The sequence below is a fragment of the Manis javanica genome, chromosome 13 (genome assembly GCF_040802235.1).
Source record: "Manis javanica isolate MJ-LG chromosome 13, MJ_LKY, whole genome shotgun sequence".
Taxonomy (NCBI): Eukaryota; Metazoa; Chordata; class Mammalia; order Pholidota; family Manidae; genus Manis; species Manis javanica.
The window spans coordinates 26,973,310-26,989,161 of NC_133168.1; positions in this window are offsets into that span (position 1 = coordinate 26,973,310).

A 15,852-nucleotide genomic window follows, 5' to 3' on the forward strand; every position below is an offset into this window, starting at 1 on the left:
TAGGGAAACAGGGCAGCAAGACTGGTGAGCAGGTGCCTGAGGTAGGCGAATGAGGACAAAGAAAATCGTGCGATTTTCTTTTTTTTTTTAATTATTTATTTAAATTTTTGTTTTGGTTTGGTTTGGCGAGTGCTATTTGGGAGTCTTAAAGGGGCAGGGCGGGACACTTAGTCCAGATGCAGGGAATATGGGGATCTCTGGGCACTCTTACCCCCTGGGCAGTGGGGAGCATGGAGGCCCCTTACGGAGATAAATAGCCTCCCGGCCGCTCCCCCTCCAACGGAGCTCCACCATTTTGGAACAGCAGCCCGAGCCAGCTATGCCCAAAGCTACAGCAGAGATAAACTCCATAGCAGTCGGGCAGGAAGCAGAAGCCCTGTCTGCGTGCCCCTGTCTGTGTGCAGCTGCCCAGCACAAGCCACTAGAGGTCGCTGTTCTCCCAGGAGAGGAAGGCCACAAACCAACAAGAAGGAAAGCTCTTCCAGCCATCACTTGTACCGGCTCTGCAAAGTATCTCTATCACCATGAAAAGGCAAAACTACAGGCAGAGAAAGATCACAGAGTCAACACCTGAGAAGGAGACAGACCTAACCAGTCCTCCTGAAAAAGAATTCAAAATAAAAATCATGAACATGCTGATGGAGATGCAGAGAAAAATGCAAGAGCAATGGGATGAGATGCAGAGAAAAATGCAAGAGCAATGGGATGAAGTCCGGAGGGAGATCACAGATGCCAGGAAGGAGATTACAGAAGTGAAACAAACCCTGGAAGGATTTATAAGCAGAATGGATAAGATGCAAGAGGCCATTGAAGGAATAGAAACCAGAGAACAGGAACGTATAGAAGCTGACATAGAGAGAGATAAAAGGATCTCCAGGAATGAAGCAATACTAAGAGAACTGTGTGACCAATACAAAAGGAACAATATCGGTATTATAGGGGTACCAGAAGAAGAAGAGAGAGGAAAAGGGATAGAAAGTCTCTTTGAAGAAATAATTGCTGAAAACTTCCCCAAACTGGGGGAGGAAATAATCGAACAGACCACAGAAATACACAGAACCCCCAACAGAAAGGATCCAAGGAGGATAACACCAAGACACATAATAATGAAAATGGCAAGGATCAAGGACAAGGAAAGAGTTTTAAAGGCAGCTAGAGAGAAAAAGTTCACCTATAAAGGAAAACCCGTCAGGCTATCATCAGACTTCTCGACAGAAACCCTACAGGCCAGAAGAGAATGGCATGATATATTTAATACAATGAAACAGAAGGGCCTTGAACCAAGGATACTGTATCCAGCACGACTATCATTTAAATATGATGGTGGGATTAAACAATTCCCAGACAAACAAAAGCTGAGAGAATTTGCATCCTACAAACCACCTCTACAGGGCAGCTTACAGGGACTGCTCTAGATGGGAGCACTCCTTAAAAGAGCACAGAACAAACCACCCAACATATGAAGAAAGGAGGAGGAGGAATAAGAAGGGAGAGAAGAAAAGAATCTCCAGACAGTGTATATAACAGCTCAATAAGCGAGGTAACTTAGGCAGTAACATACTAAAGAGGCTAACCTTGAACCTTTGGTAACCACGAATTTAAAGCCTGCAATGGCGATAAGTACATATCTCTCACTAGTCACCCTAAATGTAAATGGACTTAATGCACCAATCAATAGACACAGAGAAATAGACTGGATAAAAAAGCAAGACCCATCTTTATGCTGCTTACAAGAAACTCATCTCAAACCCAAAGACATGCACAGACTAAAAGTCAAGGGATGGAAAAACATATTTCAGGCAAACAACAGTGAGAAGAAAGCAGGGGTTGCAGTACTAATATCAGACAAAATAGACTTCAAAACAAAGAAAGTAACAAGAGATAAAGAAGGACCCTACATAATGATAAAGGGCTCAGTCCAACAAGAGGATATAACCATTCTAAATATATATGCACCCAACACAGGAGCACCAGCATATGTGAAACAAATACTAACAGAAATAAAGGGGGAAATAGACTGCAATGCATTCATTTTAGGAGACTTCAACACACCACTCACCCCAAAGGATAGATCCACTGGGCAGAAAATAAGTAAGGACACAGAGGCACTGAACAACACATTAGAACAGATGGACCTAATAGACATCTGCAGAACTCTACATCCAAAAGCAACAGGATACACATTCTTCTCAAGTGCACATGGAACATTCTCCAGAATAGACCATATACTAGCCCACAAAAAGAGCCTCAGTAAATTCCAAAATATTGAAATTCTACCAACCAATTTTTCAGACCACAAAGGTGTAAAACTAGAAATAAATTCTACAAAGAAAACAAAAAGGCTCACAAACACATGGAGGCTTAACAACATGTTTCTAAATAATCAATGGATCAACGAACAAATCAAAATAGAGATCAAGGAATATATAGAAACAAATGACAACAACAACACAAAGCCCCAACTTCTGTGGGACGCAGTGAAAGCAGTCTTTAGAGGAAAGTATATAGTGATCCAGGCACACTTGAAGAAGGAAGAACAATCCCAAATGAATAGTCTAACATCACAATTATCGAAACTGGAAAAAGAAGAACAAATGAGGCCTAAAGTCAGCAGAAGGAGGGACATAATAAAGATCAGAGGAGAAATAAACAAAACTGAGAAGAATAAAACAATAGCAAAAATCAATGAAACCAAGAGCTGGTTCTTTGAGAAAATAAACAAAATAGATAAGCCTCTAGCCAAACTTATTAAGAGAAAAAGAGAATCAATACAAATCAACAGAATCAGAAATGAGAATGGAAAAATCATGACAGACTTCATAGAAATACAAAGAATTATTAAAGACTACTATGAAAACCTATATGCCAACAAGCTGGAAAACCTAGAAGAAATGGATGACTTCCTAGAAAAATACAACCTTCCAAGACTGACCAAGGAAGAAACACAAAAGTTTAACAAACCAATTACGAGCAAAGAAATTGAAATGGTTATCAAAAACCTACGCAAGAACAAAACCCCCTGGCCGGACGGATTTACCTTGGAATTTTATCAGACACACAGAGAAGACATAATACCCATTCTCCTTAAAGTTTTCCAAAAAATAGAAGAGGAGGGAATACTCCCAAACTCATTCTATGAAGCCAACATCACCCTAATACCAAAAGCAGGCAAAGACCCCACCAAAAAAGATTACAGACCAATATCCCTGATGAATGTAGATGCAAAAATACTCAATAAAGTATTAGCAAACAGAATTCACCAGTATATCAAAAGGATCATACACCATGAACAAGTGGGATTCATCCCAGGGATGCAAGGATGGTACAACATTCGAAAATCCATCAACATCATCCACCACATCAACAAAAAGAAAAACAAAAACCACATGATCATCTCCATAGATGCTGAAAAAGCATGTAACAAAATTCCACATCCATTCATGATAAAAACTCTCAGCAAAATGGGTATAGAGGGCAAGTACCTCAACATAATAAAGGCCAGGTATGATAAACCCACAGCCAACATTATACTGAACAGCGAGAAGCTGAAAGCTTTTCCTCTGAGATCGGGAACTAGACAGGGATGCCCACTCTCCCCACTGTTATTTAACATAGTACTAGAGGTCCTAGCCATGGCTATGAGACAAAACAAAGAAATACAAGGAATCCAGATTGGTAAAGAAGAAGTTAAACTGTCACTACTTGCAGATGATATGATATTGTACATAAAAATCCCTCAACACTCCACTCCAAAACTGCTAGAACTGATATTGGAATACAGCAAAATTGCAGGATACAAAATTAACACACAGAAATCTGTAGCTTTCCTATACACTAACAATGAACCAATAGAAAGAGAAATCAGGAAAACAATTCCATTCACAATTGCATCAAAAAGAATAAAACACCTAGGAATAAACCTAACCAAAGAATTGAAAGACCTACACCCTGAAAACTACAAGTCACTCTTAAGAGAAGTTAAAGAGAACACTAATAAATGGAAATTCATCCCATGCTCGTGGGTAAGAAGAATTAAAATGGTCTTCCTGCCTATATCAATCTACAGATTTAATGCAATCCCTATCAAAATACCTATAGCATTCTTCAATTAATTGGAACAAATAGTTCTAAAATTCATATGGAATCACAAAAGACTCCGAGTAGCCAAAGCAATCCTGAGAAGGAAGAATAAAGCTGGGGGGATCTCACTCCCCAACTTCAGTCTCTACTACAAAGCCACAGTAATTTGGTTCTGGCACAAGAATAGACCCGTAGATCAATGGAAGAGACTAGAGAGCCCATATATAAACCCAACCGTATGTGGTCAAGTAATATGTGATAAAGGTGCCATGGACATGCAATGGGGGAAATGACAGCCTCTTCAACAACTGGTGTTGGCAAAACTGGACAGCTACATGCAAGAGAATGAAACTGGATAATTGTCTAATGCCATACACAAAAGTAAACTCAAAGTGGATCAAAGACCTGAATGTAAGTCATGAAACCATAAAACTCTTAGAAGAAAACGTAGGCAAAACTCTCTTGAATATAAACAAGAGCAACTTTTTCATGAACGTATCTCCCCAGGCAAGGGAAACAAAAGCAGAAATAAAAAAGTGGGTCTACATTAAACTTAAAAGCTTCTATACAGTAAAGGACACCATCAGTAGAACAAAAAGGCATCCTACAGTATGGGAGAATATATTCATAAATGACATATCCGATGAATGGTTGACATCCAAAATATGCAAGGAGCTCACGCAGCTCAACAAAACAAAAAGCAAATAACTCAATTAAAAAATGGGCAGGGGATCTGAACAGACACTTCTCCAAAGAAGAAATTCAGATGACGAACAGGCACATGAAAAGGTGCTCCACATTGCTAATCATCAGAGAAATGCAAATTAAAACCACATTGAGATATCACCTCACACCAGTTAGGATGGCCAACATCCAAAAGACGAGGAACAACAAATGCTGACAAGGATGCGGAGAAAGGGTAACCCTCCTACACTGCTGGTGGGAATGTAAGCTAGTTCAACCATTATGGAAAGCAATATGGAGTTTCCTCAAAAAACTAAAAATAGAAATACCATTTGACCTGGGAATCCCACTCCTTGGAATTTACCCAAGGAATACAACTTCTCAGACTCAAAAAGACAAATGCACCCCTATGTTTATCGCAGCACTATTTACAATAGCCAAGAAATGGAAGCAACCCAAGTGTCCATCAGTAGATGAATGGATAAAGAAGAGGTGGTACATATACACAATGGAATATTATTCAGCCATAAGGAGAAAACAGATCCTACCATTTGCAACAACATGGATGGAGTTGGAGTATATTATGCTCAGTGAAATAAGCCAGGTGGAGAACGACAGGTACCAAATGATTTCCCTCATTTGTTGAGTATAGCCATGAAGCAAAACTTAAGGAACAAAACAGCTGCAGACTCACGGAACACAAGAATGGACTAACTGTTACCAATGGGAAAGGGACTTGGGAGGATGGGTGGGAAGGGAGGTATAAGGGGAAAAGGGGGTATTACGATTAGCACACATAATGTGGGGGGAAGGCATGGGGAACACAACATAACATAGAGAAGACAAGTAGAGATTCTATAGCCTCTTACTACGCTGATGGACAATGACTGTAATGGGGTATGGGGTGGGGACTTGATAATGGGGGAAGTCTAGTAACCATAATGTTACTCATGTAATTGTGCATTAATAATACCAAAACAAAAAATATATTTTTAAGTACAGGATTTAGTCAGTAGTAAGAGTGAAGCATAGACCTCCTACCTTGCGGTGGTGCGCATCAGGTTCCTTAAAATTGATGATGTTAGAAGAGTTAGGAACACACACACCCCCACCCCCTGCCTCACCCAGAGGCCAGGGCGGCCTGAAGAAGCAGGCTGGGGGTCTGAGACAGAGAGGCACTCCTCGTGGACACCCAGGCGGCCTGTCGGGGCCTGATTCCAGACATACGGGCCTATGAGGAGCTCTGAAGTGCAGCCTCAGCCTAGACAACCGCAGAGGCCCACGGCTTTCCTCAGTCCCTTGCATCCAACAAGAGGCCTCTGAAAGGGAATACTGGCCTCCACTCAGGAGACCTTCCCGGCTCCCAAGGGAGATGGGGGATCCACTGAGGGAGACACAGGGGAGCCTGTCACTCGAGACTCTGAGGTTGGCAGCTGGGCTAGCCCCATTTAAGTGGCTGACGAGCGCCTGATGCTGTGTGCCACAGACAGCTAGCTTCCTTCCCTAAGGACAGCGAGAGAAAAGGCAGGCTTGGATGCTGATACTCACCTCCCAAGTTATCCTGGAAGAGCCCCAGAAATGATGCCACGGTTCTTGTTTGCGGAGTCGAAGAATGAATTAGCAAGTACCCAAGGTAGGAGAGCTAAGGGGAGGCTTTCAGTGAGAGGACAGAGCTCCTGGATCACACCAGGAGAGGACAAGAGAGCCCATAGTTGTGCGCTGTCTAGGGGTTTTATAGGCAGCTGAGGATTTCTGGGAACCAGATAAAGGCTTAATGGTGTGGACCTGTTAAGTGGTCCCTGAATATTTAAAATTAACTTAACACAAGAAATTTATTGATCTGATTTCTCCCTGGGATACTGGCGTCTTGGTTGGAGAGCATATCAAACACGGCAGCCTGCCCAGCCCCCAAGGTGGGCTGAGTTATTGTTTGTTTGCTAAATAAGAATCTTACTTCTTGGCAAATAGTGAATCTGTGGCATCTTACTACACTGACGGACAGTGACTACAATGGGGTGTGGGAGAGGAGACTTGATAATATGTGTGAATGTAGTAACCACGTTGTGTTTTCACATGAAACCTTCATAGGCGTGTATATCAGGAACACCATAATAAAAATAATAATAATCTCACCTATTAACTTCCTGGGTGTTTCCTGCCTTTTACTATGTTGTTTGTGACTGGGCTTACTTGACATATTAACTGCCCAGGTTATGCATTACTTGATTAGGGCTGGAGGAGGAAAAGCAGAATCTGGGCAAAGTAAAAGACAAACTGGGCCTTTTAGCAGACTAAAGTAAATTTTACAACAGCCTCATTTAATTGACATAATGAAGACATGCGCTATGCTGAGGTATTTTCTTATCTGGAGGATGTTCAAACATTCCAGGCCAGGTTACTCCCGGCATTTTAGTTTTAACTAATCTTCAGGGAAGAATGCTTACACTCCTAGTTTGGTATTTTACTTTAGAGAATTAATGTGACTCTGACTTTGCTGAATTGTTTAATACGGAGTTTTGGTAAGGGTCTTTTTCCAGAGGCCCCCCACCCTACTCTGACTACACCCATGGTCCCTGTCTCAGAATCCCTGTGGCTGGTTATAAGTTACTCAGCTGCAGATTTCAAACCGAAATGACAGAAAGATATTAATTTCTAAATACAAGAAAATGCATTGTCAGTTCCCAGACCAAAGTAAAGAAACTTCATTACCAAATAAAAAACACGAGAGGTGCCTCATGAAAAAATTTTTAATTCTAAAGTCGCTGCCTTCGGGAGGCCTCTCGCCCGCCGCCCCTCCGCGGGTCACACTTGAACCTCAGCCCGCCGGCCCTCGCCCTCGAGGCCCACTCCGAGAAAATCCACACACGGCAAAACGCCCACCGGCCTCCCCGTCTGCGCGGCCCGGCCCGGCCCCTCCCACTGCGGCCCCGGCCCGGGCAGCGGGAGCAGGTGGGCGGCGCGGCCCCGGGCCGGGAGGACGCGCGCGGCGAGGCGGAGAGCAGTCGCCCCCACCACCCGGGCCCGGACAGAGGAGCGGCGGCTCCCGCGGGCCCCTCACCCCCTGCCCCGGCGAACTTCGCCAGCCGCTCGGACGTCCGCCCCGGGCGCACCCGCTCCGCTCCCTCCCTTCCCGGGCAGCCCCTCCGGCGGCGCGCGTCAACTCCCGGCCCCCGGCCGGGACCCGCGAGCCCACCACCCGTGTCTGCCGCTTCCCGGTCTCGGAGGCCACGCGCTGCCCGCCGAGCCACTCGCACGGTCGCCCCCTCGTTCGGCTCCCGCGCACCCTTAGGCGGGGGCAGGAGTCCCCGCGTCCCGTCCGGGTCCCGCGCCCCGCGGCCACGTACCTTCCAGCCCGCAGAACCGTCGCCGTCGCCTTCACCTTCGAAGTAGGGCCCGCTCTGGACCCTCCACCTCAGATCTGCGGCGGCGGGAGGCACTTCTCCGCTGAGCTCTCTGAAGTCCGGGCCGATCGCCGCCCGCCGGCCGCTGCGGGAGAGCCGAGAAGGGGGCGAGGCGGCGATCCGAGGCCGAGTGGCGAAGTCGGTGCCGCCCCCTGTATGGGCGACGGGAGGACGGCGCAGCCGAGCGCGGCGCGGGTCCGTCCGCATCTGGTCTCCGCCGGGCCCGCTGCGCGGACGGGACGGCGCGTGCCGCTCCTGCCCGGGCCGGCGGACTGAAGCACTGAGGGAGCGGCGGGACCTGCTTCGCCCGGCGCCGCTCCCGACACTGACTGTTGAATAAGGCTACTACGCAGCCGCCGACTTACGCGACCTGCGCCCACTGGCTGCCCGCCATTGACTGACGGCCCTGGCAGCCAATGAGCGCGAGGCGACTCGGTGCAGGCCCACCCCCTACTGTAGGCAAAAGTTAGAAGGCAGAAAATAGGAGGAAAAAAAGTAAATTCTCTTTGTCTCTATGTACCTCTTCTAGACATTTCATATAAAGGAATTATACAATATGTGACATTCTGTGTCTGCTTCTTTCACTTTTAATGTTTTCAACGTTTATCCATGTTCTATGATGTATCAATACCTCATTCCTTTTTATGACAACAATATTTCATGTTACGCATCTTTGTGGTTTATCCATTCATCAGTTGATGGGTTTTTTTTCACTTTTTTGCTGTTATAAATAATGCTTCTCTGAACACACTGTACACATTTTTCTATAAATATTTTCAATTCTAGGTAGTGGAATTTCTGGGTCATATGGTACACTCTCTCTAACTTTCTGATTAACTAAAAAATTGTTTTCCAAAGACGCTGTCCCATTTTACATTCCCACCAAAAATGTATGGGGGTTCTAAATTCTCCACATCCTTATCAACACTTATTTTTTCTGTTCCTGATGTTGTTTTTTTAAACTATCTTAAGTGTCTTTGTGGGCATGAAGTAGTAGCTTCTTTGCCCTTTAATTTTTGTTGTGTCCCTTGTAAACAATACAGAGCCGAAGTTGTTTTTGTTCCCTTGTCTAACAATCTTTTTCTTTGTTATGCATTTATTTAATTTCTTGTACTGTAATTACCAACTTAAGTGGATTTATTTTTAATCACATAATTTTGGCTTATTATGTCATATTATTTGAAATTTTTAAAATTTCAGATTAATATTCTTTTTCTATTTCCTCATTCCACTTTTCTCTATGTCTCAGTTTGAAAATTCTATTCAGTATGTCTATTTTTTAAATGGTCACCATAGACATTTTGTTTTGGTATCATTAATGTACAATTTACATGAGCAACGTTATGGTTACAAGACTCTCCCCATTATCAAGTCCCCACCATATACCCCATTACAGTCACTGTCCACCACCTAGTAAGATGCTATAGAATCACTCCTTGTCTTCTCTGTGTTATACTGCCATCCCCGTACTCCTCCATCCCCCGCTACATTATGTGTGGTAATTGCAGGGCCCCTTTTCCCCCCTTATCCCTCCCTTCCCACCCATGCTCCCCAGTCCCTTTCCTTTTGGTAACTGTTTAGTCCACTCTTGGGTTCTGTGAGTCTGCTGCTGTTTTTTTCCTTCAGTTTTTTCTTTGTTTTTGTACTTCACAGATGACTGAAATCACTTGATACTTATCTTTCTCCACCTCGCTTATTTCACTGAGCATAATACCCTCTAGCTCCATTCAGCACCATAGATACTTTAACATGCATTCTCAACAATATCTCAAGTTATCATGATATTTTAACTTCCTTCACAAAAACAAAGTGTTCTTATACTTAAGCTTTGATCATTCTCTTCCCCATTTATATGCTATTATTTTCTAGTATTTTTGTTCTAACTGCATCATAAATACCACACATGAGGCATTGTTATTGGTTCAAGTAGTCATTCAAAGCATTTACCACATAGTTAACGATGTCTTTGTTCAACATTCCCTTTTCTTTTCTACTATTTTTCTTTTAATTTTTTACTAAGTTATTGATATACATTCTTATGAAGATTTCACATGAAAAAACAATGTGGTTACTACATTTATTCACATTATCAAGTCGCCACCCATACCCCAATGCAGTCACTGTCTATTAGTGTAGTAAGACGCCACAGATTCAGTTTGCCTTCTCTGTACTACACTGTTTTCCCCGTGACCCCCCACACCATGTGTACTAAACATAATACCCCTCAATCCCATCTCCCTCCCTTGAGACCCATCCTCCCACACCCCTCCCCTTTGGTAACCACTAGTCCCTTCTTGGAATCTGTGAGTCTGCTGCTATTTTATTCCTTCAGTTTTGCTTCGTTGTTATACTCCACAAATCAGTGAAATCATTTGGCACTTGTCTTTCTCCGCCTGGCTTATTTCACTGAGCATAATACCCTCTAGCTCCATTCATGTTGTTGCAAATGGTAGGATCTGTTTTCTCCTTATGGCTGAATAATATTCCATTGTGTATATGTACCACCTCTTCTTTATCCATTCATCTACTGATGGACACTTGGGTTGCTTCCATTTCTTGGCTATTGTAAATAGTGCTGCGATAAACATAGGGGTGCATTTGTCTTTTTGAGTCTGAGAAGTTGTATTCCTTGGGTAAATTCCAAGGAGTGGGATTCCCAGGTCAAATGGTATTTCTATTTTTAGTTTTTTGAGGAAACTCCATATTGCTTTCCATAATGGTTGAACTAGCTTACATTCCCACCAGCAGTGTAGGAGGGTTACCCTTTCTCCGCATCCTTGTCAGCATTTGTTGTTCCTCGTCTTTTGGATGTTGGCCATCCTAACTGGTGTGAGGTGATATCTCAATGTGGTTTTAATTTGCATTTCTCTGATGATTAGCAATGTGGAGCACCTTTTCATGTGCCTGTTCGTCATCTGAATTTCTTCTTTGGAGAAGTGTCTGTTCAGATCCCCTGCCCATTTTTTAATTGAGTTATTTGCTTTTTGTTTTGTTGAGCTGCGTGAGCTCCTTGCATATTTTGGATGTCAACCATTCATCGGATATGTCATTTATGAATATATTCTCCCATACTGTAGGATGCCTTTTTGTTCTACTGATGGTGTCCTTTACTGTATAGAAGCTTTTAAGTTTAATGTAGACCCACTTTTTTATTTCTGCTTTTGTTTCCCTTGCCTGGGGAGATACGTTCATGAAAAAGTTGCTCTTGTTTATATTCAAGAGAGTTTTGCCTACGTTTTCTTCTAAGAGTTTTATGGTTTCATGACTTACATTCAGGTCTTTGATCCACTTTGAGTTTACTTTTGTGTATGGCATTAGACAATTATCCAGTTTCATTCTCTTGCATGTAGCTGTCCAGTTTTGCCAACACCAGTTGTTGAAGAGGCTGTCATTTCCCCCATTGCATGTCCATGGCACCTTTATCACATATTACTTGACCACATACGGTTGGGTTTATATATGGGCTCTCTAGTCTCTTCCATTGATCTACGGGTCTATTCTTGTGCCAGAACCAAATTACTGTGGCTTTGTAGTAGAGACTGAAGTTGGGGAGTGAGATCCCCCCAGCTTTATTCTTCCTTCTCAGGATTGCTTTGGCTACTCGGAGTCTTTTGTGATTCCATATGAATTTTAGAACTATTTGTTCCAATTAATTGAAGAATGCTATAGGTATTTTGATAGGGATTGCATTAAATCTGTAGATTGATATAGGCAGGAAGACCATTTTAATTCTTCTTACCCACGAGCATGGGATGAATTTCCATTTATTAGTGTTCTCTTTAACTTCTCTTAAGAGTGACTTGTAGTTTTCAGGGTGTAGGTCTTTCAATTCTTTGGTTAGGTTTATTCCTAGGTGTTTTATTCTTTTTGATGCAATTGTGAATGGAATTGTTTTCCTGATTTCTCTTTCTATTGGTTCATTGTTAGTGTATAGGAAAGCTACAGATTTCTGTGTGTTAATTTTGTATCCTGCAATTTTGCTGTATTCCAATATCAGTTCTAGCAGTTTTGGAGTGGAGTGTTGAGGGATTTTTATGTACAATATCATATCATCTGCAAGTAGTGACAGTTTAACTTCTTCTTTACCAATCTGGATTCCTTGTATTTCTTTGTTTTGTCTCATAGCCATGGCTAGGACCTCTAGTACTATGTTAAATAACAGTGGGGAGAGTGGGCATCCCTGTCTAGTTCCCGATCTCAGAGGAAAAGCTTTCAGCTTCTCGCTGTTCAGTATAATGTTGGCTGTGGGTTTATCATACCTGGCCTTTATTATGTTGAGGTACTTGCCCTCTATACCCATTTTGCTGAGAGTTTTTATCATGAATGGATGTGGAATTTTGTTACATGCTTTTTCAGCATCTATGGAGATGATCATGTGGTTTTTGTTTTTCTTTTTGTTGATGTGGTGGATGATGTTGATGGATTTTCGAATGTTGTACCATCCTTGCATCCCTGGGATGAATCCCACTTGTTCATGGTGTATGATCCTTTTGATATACTGGTGAATTCTGTTTGCTAATACTTTATTGAGTATTTTTGCATCTACATTCATCAGGGATATTGGTCTGTAATCTTTTTTGGTGGGGTCTTTGCCTGCTTTTGGTATTAGGGTGATGTTGGCTTCATAGAATGAGTTTGGGAGTATTCCCTCCTCTTCTATTTTTTGGAAAACTTTAAGGAGAATGGGTATTATGTCTTCTCTGTGTGTCTGATAAAATTCCAAGGTAAATCCGTCCGGCCAGGGGGTTTTGTTCTTGCGTAGGTTTTTGATAACCATTTCAATTTCTTTGCTCGTAATTGGTTTGTTAAACTTTTGTGTTTCTTCCTTGGTCAGTCTTGGAAGGTTGTATTTTTCTAGGAAGTCATCCATTTCTTCTAGGTTTTCCAGCTTGTTGGCATATAGGTTTTCATAGTAGTCTTTAATAATTCTTTGTATTTCTATGAAGTCTGTCATGATTTTTCCATTCTCATTTCTGATTCTGTTGATTTGTATTGATTCTCTTTTTCTCTTAATAAGTTTGGCTAGAGGCTTATCTATTTTGTTTATTTTCTCAAAGAACCAGCTCTTGGTTTCATTGATTTTTGCTATTGTTTTATTCTTCTCAGTTTTGTTTATTTCTCCTCTGATCTTTATTATGTCCCTCCTTCTGCTGACTTTAGGCCTCATTTGTTCTTCTTTTTCCAGTTTCGATAATTGTGATGTTAGACTATTCATTTGGGATTGTTCTTCCTTCTTCAAGTGTGCCTGGATCACTATATACTTTCCTCTAAAGACTGCTTTCACTGCGTCCCACAGAAGTTGGGGCTTTGTGTTGTTGTTGTCATTTGTTTCTATATATTCCTTGATCTCTATTTTGATTTGTTCGTTGATCCATTGATTATTTAGAAACATGTTGTTAAGCCTCCATGTGTTTGTGAGCCTTTTTGTTTTCTTTGTAGAATTTATTTCTAGTTTTACACCTTTGTGGTCTGAAAAATTGGTTGGTAGAATTTCAATATTTTGGAATTTACTGAGGCTCTTTTTGTGGGCTAGTATATGGTCTATTCTGGAGAATGTTCCATGTGCACTTGAGAAGAATGTGTATCCTGTTGCTTTTGGATGTAGAGTTCTGCAGATGTCTATTAGGTCCATCTGTTCTAATGTGTTGTTCAGTGCCTCTGTGTCCTTACTTATTTTCTGCCCAGTGGATCTATCCTTTGGGGTGAGTGGTGTGTTGAAGTCTCCTAAAATGAATGCATTGCAGTCTATTTCCCCCTTTATTTCTGTTAGTATTTGTTTCACATATGCTGGTGCTCCTGTGTTGGGTGCATATATATTTAGAATGGTTATATCCTCTTGTTGGACTGAGCCCTTTATCATTATGTAGGGTCCTTCTTTATCTCTTGTTACTTTCTTTGTTTTGAAGTCTATTTTGTCTGATATTAGTACTGCAACCCCTGCTTTCTTCTCACTGTTGTTTGCCTGAAATATGTTTTTCCATCCCTTGACTTTTAGTCTGTGCATGTCTTTGGGTTTGAGATGAGTTTCTTGTAAGCAGCATAAAGATGGGTCTTGCTTTTTTATCCAGTCTATTTCTCTGTGTCTATTGATTGGTGCATTAAGTCCATTTACATTTAGGGTGACTAGTGAGAGATATGTACTTATCGCCATTGCAGGCTTTAAATTCGTGGTTACCAAAGGTTCAAGGTTAGCCTCTTTAGTATGTTACTGCCTAAGTTACCTCGCTTATTGAGCTGTTATATACACTGTCTGGAGATTCTTTTCTTCTCTCCCTTCTTATTCCTCCTCCTCCTTTCTTCATATGTTGGGTGGTTTGTTCTGTGCTCTTTTAAGGAGTGCTCCCATCTAGAGCAGTCCCTGTAAGCTGCCCTGTAGAGGTGGTTTGTAGGATGCAAATTCTCTCAGCTTTTGTTTGTCTGGGAATTGTTTAATCCCACCATCATATTTAAATGATAGTCGTGCTGGATACAGTATCCTTGGTTCAAGGCCCTTCTGTTTCATTGTATTAAATATATCATGCCATTCTCTTCTGGCCTGTAGGGTTTCTGTCGAGAAGTCTGATGATAGCCTGACGGGTTTTCCTTTATAGGTGAACTTTTTCTCTCTAGCTGCCTTTAAAACTCTTTCCTTGTCCTTGATCCTTGCCATTTTCATTATTATGTGTCTTGGTGTTATCCTCCTTGGATCCTTTCTGTTGGGGGTTCTGTGTATTTCTGTGGTCTGTTCGATTATTTCCTCCCCCAGTTTGGGGAAGTTTTCAGCAATTATTTCTTCAAAGAGACTTTCTATCCCTTTTCCTCTCTCTTCTTCTTCTGGTACCCCTATAATACCGATATTGTTCCTTTTGTATTGGTCACACAGTTCTCTTAGTATTGCTTCATTCCTGGAGATCCTTTTATCTCTCTCTATGTCAGCTTCTATACGTTCCTGTTCTCTGGTTTCTATTCCTTCAATGGCCTCTTGCATCTTATCCATTCTGCTTATAAATCCTTCCAGGGTTTGTTTCACTTCTGTAATCTCCTTCCTGGCATCTGTGATCTCCCTCCGGACTTCATCCCATTGCTCTTGCATTTTTCTCTGCATCTCATCCCATTGCTCTTGCATTTTTCTCTGCATCTCCATCAGCATGTTCATGATTTTTATTTTGAATTCTTTTTCAGGAGGACTGGTTAGGTCTGTCTCCTTCTCAGGTGTTGACTCTGTGATCTTTCTCTGCCTGTAGTTTTGCCTTTTCATGGTGATAGAGATACTTTGCAGAGCCGGTACAAGTGATGGCTGGAAGAGCTTTCCTTCTTGTTGGTTTGTGGCCTTCCTCTCCTGGGAGAACAGCGACCTCTAGTGGCTTGTGCTGGGCAGCTGCACACAGACAGGGGCACGCAGACAGGGCTTCTGCTTCCTGCCCGACTGCTATGGAGTTTATCTCTGCTGTAGCTTTGGGCATAGCTGGCTCGGGCTGCTGTTCCAAAATGGTGGAGCTCCGTTGGAGGGGGAGCGGCCGGGAGGCTATTTATCTCCGTAAGGGGCCTCCATGCTCCCCACTGCCCAGGGGGTAAGAGTGCCCAGAGATCCCCATATTCCCTGCATCTGGACTAAGTGTCCCGCCCTGCCCCTTTAAGACTCCCAAATAGCACTCGCCAAACCAAACCAAAACAAAAATTTAAATAAATAATTAAAAAAAAAAAGAAA